Source organism: Loxodonta africana, chromosome 23, assembly GCF_030014295.1.
Source record: "Loxodonta africana isolate mLoxAfr1 chromosome 23, mLoxAfr1.hap2, whole genome shotgun sequence".
Taxonomy (NCBI): Eukaryota; Metazoa; Chordata; class Mammalia; order Proboscidea; family Elephantidae; genus Loxodonta; species Loxodonta africana.
This window is the reverse complement of record NC_087364.1, coordinates 30,795,369-30,803,082: the sequence shown is the minus strand read 5'-3', so window position 1 is coordinate 30,803,082 and position 7,714 is coordinate 30,795,369. Positions and strand designations below refer to the sequence as shown.

General features: G+C 42.7%; 1 pseudogene; it reads right to left on the bottom strand.

Moving 5' to 3' along the window:
• Window positions 1–1,329: 1,329 nt before the first annotated feature.
• Window positions 1,330–5,586, bottom strand: LOC135228547 (uncharacterized; annotated as a pseudogene).
• Between the last annotated feature and the right edge of the window lie 2,128 nt (window positions 5,587–7,714).

The following is a 7,714-nucleotide window of genomic DNA, read 5'->3' as shown; positions in this document are numbered from 1 at the left end:
GGGAGCAGAATGCATCCTTTGGAGCTGGGGTTTCCGTACTGAGAAGCTCCTAGACCAGGGGAAGACTGATGATAAGGACCTTCCTCCAGAGCTGACAGAGAGAAAGCCTTCCCCTGGAGCTGGTGCCCTGAATTTGGACTTCTAGCCTACTAGACTTTAAGCAAATAAACTTCTGTTTGTTAAATCCATCCATTTGTGGTATTTCTGTTATAGCACCACTAGATAACTAAGACACATTATTTTTTAAAAAGGAAGAAACAAATGTTTGTTTCCTAGTGGAGAAAAATGCTAGGACATAACAAAAACATCACTCATAAGAACCACGTGGTCTTATCAATTGATGCAGAAAAGGCATTTGACAAAGTCCAGCACCCATGCATGATAAAAACTCTCAGCAAAATAGGAATAGAAGGGAAATTCCCCAACATAATAAAGGACATTTATACAAAGCCAACAGCCAACATCACCTAAATGGAGAACGTCTGAAAGCATTCCCCTTGAGAACGAGAACCAGACAAGAATGCCCTTAATCACCACTTTTATTTGGCATTGTGCTAGAGGTCCTAGCCAGAGCAATAAGGCAAGAAAAAGAAATAAATGGCATCCAAATTGGTAAGTGGTTTAAGCTGGGTTCTTTAGAGAAGCAAAATGAGCGAAATATATATAGAGAGATTTATAGCAAAAAAAAAAAAAAAAAACAGCTCATGTGATTGTAGAGAATGGATGGTCCCTATTCCGTGGATCAGGACAGATGCTTCTCCTGATTCACGTAGCCACCGGGGCTGGCAAACCCAAGATTGGCAAGTGGGAGAGCAGGGGTCTTGCTCACAGGCTGTGAAGAAAAACAAGTAAGATTGACAAATCCCAAGACTGGCAGATAAGCTGCCAGCTCAAGTCCCAAGAACCAGAGGTCAGACAAACAGGAGGCAGCTGCATGATGAAGAATAAGCAAAAGCCAGGACATGCACTTATGTTCAGACGCAGGCCACAAGCCCAAGAAAATTCCCTTTCAACTAATTGGTACTCAAAGCAGATGCCATCATGGGAGTGATCACATATAAACACTGAGAATCATAGCCCAGCCAAGTTGACACACAATCTTAACCACCACAGTCCACCCCTTGTCAACTTGGCACCTGTACACATCTCCCCAAACCATACATAATCTCCGAATAAAGACAATTACAAAGTCCTACTTGCACCTAACATGATACAACTAACAGGCGTATAACCAAAAATGCACTAGCCCCTTTTACATCTTATATTTTATAAGTGAAGAAAACAAGAAATATTTGATGCACACATGTAAAGCAGAAATACTCATAATAATTACAGTCCTCATTTCTGCAACTAGTCACGTGGCTATAACTGGTATTTAGAAGTACCTTCTTCCACCACCCATTCTGTATTCCGTTTGCCCTCAGCAAGCACCTCAGCTGCTGTGGTTTTTTACCTGGTGGGGTGACCCAAACCTTCATTCCTGAAGGTTCTGGGCCATTAGTGATCATGTCAGAATTGGGTTGCTGTAGTTTTCCATTGACCTTAATCACAGGGCATGGTAGTACTAAGAGATGTCCTAAGGGATCTTCTGCGTTCCAAACATACTGTTCTTTACGTCCATTATGTAACATCAATCCGTAGTCTTGGTAATCAGAATCAATCACACCAGCCAGTATGGTAACTCACTTCTTTGCCTGTTGATCCAGAGGCATAAGGAGCCCAAAGTGGCCAGGTGGCATTCTTAGCTTCCAGTTCAATGTAAAGGGTGATGTGTCTCCAGGTGGGAGCATTCCTCCCTTTGAAACTAAGACCGCCAGATCTACAAAGCATAAGGTCACAGGGACAAGAAGCAAAAATCTGGCGGGTGGGCCAGTGGGTCAGTAGGGGTAGTAGTTAGTGGTGCCACTCCCATTGCCACCCCTTGATTCCTGGACCCATGAATCCTGGCTATAGGAGAAATAGCACCATATATTGGACACTGGTTTAGAGCATATACAGCCTCCTGGAGAACATTGCCCTAACCCTGCAGGATATTGCCACCTAACTGGCACTATAATTGTATCTTTAGGAGGCCATTCCAATGTTCTCTCAAGCCAGATGCTTCAGAAAGATGAGGAACATGGTAAGACCAGTGAATTCCATGAACAGGGACCCACTGACACACTTCATTTGCTGTGAAGTGAGTCCCTTGATGAGAGGCAATGCTGTGTGGGATACCATGACAGTGGATAAGGCATTCTGTAAGTCCACAGATTGTAGTTTTGGCAGAAGCATTGCATGCAGTGATGAAAAATCCATATCCAGAGTAACTGTCTATTCCAGTAAGGACAAAACATTGTCCTTCCCATGATGAAAGTGGCCCAATGTAATCGACTTGCCACCAGGCTGCTGGCTGATTACCTCAAGGGTTGGTGCCATATCGGGGACTCAGTGTTGGTCTCTGCTGCTGGCAGATTGGGCACTCAGCAGTGGCTGTAGCCAAGTCAGCCTTGGTGGGTAGTCCATGTTGCTGGCCCATGCATAACCTCTATCACTACCACCGTGGCCACTCTGTTCATGAGCCCATTGAGCGATGACAGGAGTAGCTGGGGAAAGAGGATGACTGGTTTCCACAGAACGTGTCACCCTATCCACTTGATTGTTAAAGTCATCCTCCGCTGAGGTCACCCTTTGGTGAGAATTCAAATGATATACAACTATCTTTACTTCTTTGGCCCATTCGGAGAGGTCGATCCACATACCTTTTCCCCATAAATCCTTGTCTCTGATTTTCCAATCATGTTCCTTCCAAATCCCTGACCATCCAGCCAAACCATTTGTCACAGCCCATGAATCAGTATACGATCGCAAATCTGGCCGTTTCTCCTTCCAAGCAGTGAACAACCAGGTGCAATGCTCCACATTCTGCTCATTGGGTGGATTTTCATTCACCACTGTCCTTCAAGAAAGTCCCAGGAAGGGGCTGTAGTGCTGCCACTGTCCACTTTCAAGTGGTGCCTGCATATCGCGCAGAACCATTTGTAAACTGGGCATGAGCTTTCTCTTCCTCAGTCAACTGATCACAAGGAACTCCCTGTGAGGCCATAGGTGCAGACTGGGAGACAGAAGGTAATGTGACAGGACTGGAGACTATGGGCATTTGGGCTACTTTCTCATGCAACTTACTTGTGCCTTCTGGTCCTGGTCAGGCCCGATCTTCTATTTAATGATGGAATGCTACTGTACACATGCAACTTTATAACTCTGTGGATCAGACAACACCCAGTTCATGATGGGCAGCTCAGGCTGCATGTTGATTTGGTGTCCTATGGTTAAGTGTTCAGTCTCTGCTAATGCCAAGTAACAAGCCAAAAGCTTTTTCTCAAAAGAAGAACAGTTATCTGCAGAGGATGGCAGCGCTTTGTTCCAATATCCTAAGGATCTGTGCTGTGATTCACTAATAGGGGCTTGCTGAAGGTTCCAAGCAGCATGTCTATCTGTCACTGACTCTTCAAGCACCGTTGGATCAGCTGGATCATATGGCCCAAGTGGCAGAGTGGCTTGCGCAGCAGCTTGAACCTGTTACAGAGCCTTCTCTTGTTCTTGGTCCCACTCAAAACCAGTAGCTTTTTGAGTCACTTGATAAATAGGCTGGAGTAACACACCCAAATGAGGAATATGTTGCCTCCAAAATCCAAAGAGGCCTACCAAATGTTATGCCTCCTTTTAGTTGTGGGAACAGCCAGATATAAGATCTCAAGCTTCACTTTAGAAGGAATATCTCAACATGCCCCACACTACTGGACCTCTAGAAATTTCACTGAGGTGGAAGGTGCCTGAATTTTTGTGGGATTAACTTCGCACCCTCTAACACACCGATGTTTTACCAATAAGTCCAGAGTCATTGACACTTCTTCCTTACTAGGTCCAATCAGCATAATGTCATCAGTGTAGTGGACCAGTGTGAAGTCTTGCAGAAGAGAAAGGTGATCAAGTTCCCTGTGGACTAAATTATGACATAGGGCTGGACAGTTGATGTAGCCCTCAGGTAGGCAACTGAAGGTGTATTTCTGGCCTTGCCAGCTGAAGGCAAACTGCTTCTGCTGGTCCTGCAAAACAGGTATAGAGAAAAAGGCACTAGATGGATCAATAGTGCATACCTGGTATCAGGATATGTATTAATTTGCTCAAGCAATGAAGCTACATCTGGAACAGCAGGTGCAATTGGAGTCACCATCTGGTTAAGTTTTCAATAATCTACTGTCATCTCCAAGTTCCATGTGTTTTTTTGCACAGGCCAAATAGGTGAGATGAATGGCAATGTGGTGGGAATCACCATCCCTGCATCCTTCAAGTTCTATATGGTGACAGTAATCTCTGCAAACCCTCGGGGAATGCAGCATTGCTTTTGGTTTACTGTTTTCCTAGGTAGTGGCAGTTCTAATGGCTTCGACTTGGCTTTTCCCACAATAATAGCCCTTACTCCATTTATCAGGGATCCAATGTGTAGGTTCTGCCAGTTGCTGAGTATATCTATTCCAATTATACATTCTGGACCTGGGGAAATCACTAGAGGATGGGTTTGGGGACCCACTCGTCCTACTGTGAAACAGACAAGAGCCAAGACTGCATTAATAGCCTGACCTTCATATGCCCCCACTCTGACTGGTAGGCCACAGTGATGTTTTGGGTCTCCTGGAATTAGTGTCAGTTCAGAGCCAGAATCCTGTAATCCTTGAAAATTCTGATTATTTCTTTTTCCCCAGTGAACAGTCACTCTTGTAAAAGGCCTTAGATCCCTTTGGGAAAGGCTGAAAGAACATTTAACTGTGTAAGTTTTTCACAGTGTACTGGAGTCCTTCCTCAAAGGGACCTGGCCTCCCCTTCATTCAAGGGGTTGTGGGTATTTTAACTCGCTCAAGTCTGGGAATTGATTGAGGTATTGTGACTCTCTTTTCTGGAGATTCAAGTTAGACTGCTGTTCACCTGACCTAGAATTCATCTGTTTGTACAGATCAAGTAAATATTGAGTAGATTTCCTATCTATTTCACTCCTAGGGACACCATGATTAGCCAGTACCGTAAGTCCACAGGAGTCAGACTATTCTGATTACTGCTTTGATTCAGCTGTGCAATACTGTTAACCATGCCCACCTTGTCTTTGTGGATTGAATGCTGCCACTTGGCCCCTAATACCATGGGGTCCAATCAGCTCCATTGTTGTTAAGTGTCTTAATTCACTTAGGGCAGTTCTCACTTTCAAATCTGATTTACATAACATAGCAATCACAGCAGTCTTCAAGTATGCTGAAGCTCCATTCACAAATTTGTTCCTCAGAGTCATGGTAGAATGTGTGCCCTCTGGGCATTCCACATGCGGTCTGTGGGTCTAACCTGATAAATCCACTCTTACATGCCAATTTTCCTAAGCCTTTGGATACCTTCTTCTACAGTGTACCAAGGCAGATCTGGTACTTCAACTTGATTTAGTGTAGGCCACTGCATAATCCGTGCTTCAACAGATCCTTTCCTAGCTTTTTGAGCTGAAACATTGAATGAAGAACCTGTGTTTGGTGGACCTATATCCATGAACTCAGATAGATCCATCTTTATGTTCCTTGCACTGTTATCCCACAGTCTTAATAGCCATTCCCACACATATTTCCCAGTTATCTGTTTGTACATATTAGAAAAGTGGGTCACTTTTTGAACTTCACCTTTTGGGGCTCACTAGGACTTAAGTCTAGTTATATGTCAAGAACCCAGAATTGGTATTGTGGGATTGTTTTGAGAACATTCAGCATTGTCCTGTAAAGCATCTGCCTCATGGATTAGCAATTACCTCTTACTGCTGGAAGCAGAGTCATCAACACCTTTAAGACTAACCAGACTTGAAAACCAATTTAGAAAACTCATCCTTACAATTTTGTTTCCCTAGAATCACTCTCAATACCAAACGTCTTAGGCTGGGTTCTCTAATAAAAATATAAAATATATATATATGTATATTTTTTTTTTATTAGAGAAGCAAAACCAGTGACATGTATAAATGTATATACAGAGAGAGATTTACATCAAGAAAACGGCTCACATGATTGTAGAAGTTGGAACGTCCCAAGTCCGAGGGTCAAGATAGAGGCTTCTCCTGATTCACGTAGCCACAGGGGTTGGTGAGCCAAAGATTGGCAGGTCAGAGAGCAGGGCTCTTGCTCACATGCTGTGAAGACGGACAAATCCCAAGATGGGCAGATAAGCTGCCAGCTCAAGTCCCAAGAACTGGAGGTCAGACAAACAGGATCCAGAGCAGGCAAAATCAGAAGATCGCATTTATATTCAGCTGCAGGCCACACACCCAAGGCAACTCCCTTTCAACTGATTGACTACTCACAGCAGATGACATCATGGGGGTGATGACATATAAACACTGAAAGTAATGTCCCAACCAAGTTGACACGCAATCTTAACCATCACAGTAAGGAAGAAGTAAAAGTATCCCTATTTGCAGATGATATAATCTTACACACAGAAACGCCCCCAAAACCCACAAGAAAACTACTATAACTATAGACGATTTCAGCAGTGTCACGATACATGATGAACATACGAAAGTCAGATGGATTCCTCTACACCAACAAAGAGAACTTCAAAAGGCAAATCACGGAATCAATACCATTTGCAATAGCCACCAAGACGATAAAATACACATTTACAACAACAACAACAAAAAGAGAAGCAGCTGAGACTGCTTATGTACAATCAAACACACTACGGGATCTGGCTTATTGGTTTTGAGGTTTAGGGTCATAGTTCCATGGGACGACCCAGTTAAATGACCTAATATTGTTTAGTGCTTCTGTTCTACCATCTAGTTTGATGCATAGTGCCTGGAGTCTTAAACGCTTGTGAAGTACCATCTGAGGTACAACAATTGGTCTTTATTCACCTGGAGCCACAGAGGAAAGAGAGTCAGACTCTATGATTAATTGTCTCCATCATCGACTGCCCTTTTTGCCATGAAGTCAGAACTGGATGGTGCCTGGTTACCATTACTGAACATTTTGATCAAAGATTTTATAGAAAAATTCTGATCAAATGGGAGGAAGTGCAGAACAGAATTTCAAATTCTCATGCAATTCAGACTTTCTGTAGCCATTGGGGCTGGATGAACCCCCCAAACTTAAGGTTTAACGATTAAACCTTAAACCACAAATATTCCTGAAGCCTTCTTAAAAACAAACAGCAGTTTAGCTTAACTAGTAAAGAAACGTCTGCCTTGAGCATTGTGCTCTTTTTAAAACTATCTATATGGTATAAAATTGACAACATTAACTCAAAAGTTTAGATAGGAAACTTAAGGAACAGTGAGTTTATGTTAATGGGAAGGGACAATTCGGAAAAGGAGGGTGAGAAGGACTACACAACTTGAAGAATATAATTAATGTCACTGGATTGTACATTTAGAAATTGTTGACTTGGTATATATTCCTTCATGTATATTCTCAACGACAACAAACAAAAAATACTCTAACAGTACTGCAAGTAGAAATAACTCAAAAATCATATTTGAACATTTTAGGACTTTCTTCCCAAAAGCTGACAGATCCAGAAAAGAAAAGAAGCTGAGATATCAGATATATGAATGATACAAATAATAACCTTGAGTTATTGGATATTCAGGCTTGTTTCACTACAGGAGCAAAACAAATGAACCTTATATATAAATATACGTAGAGAG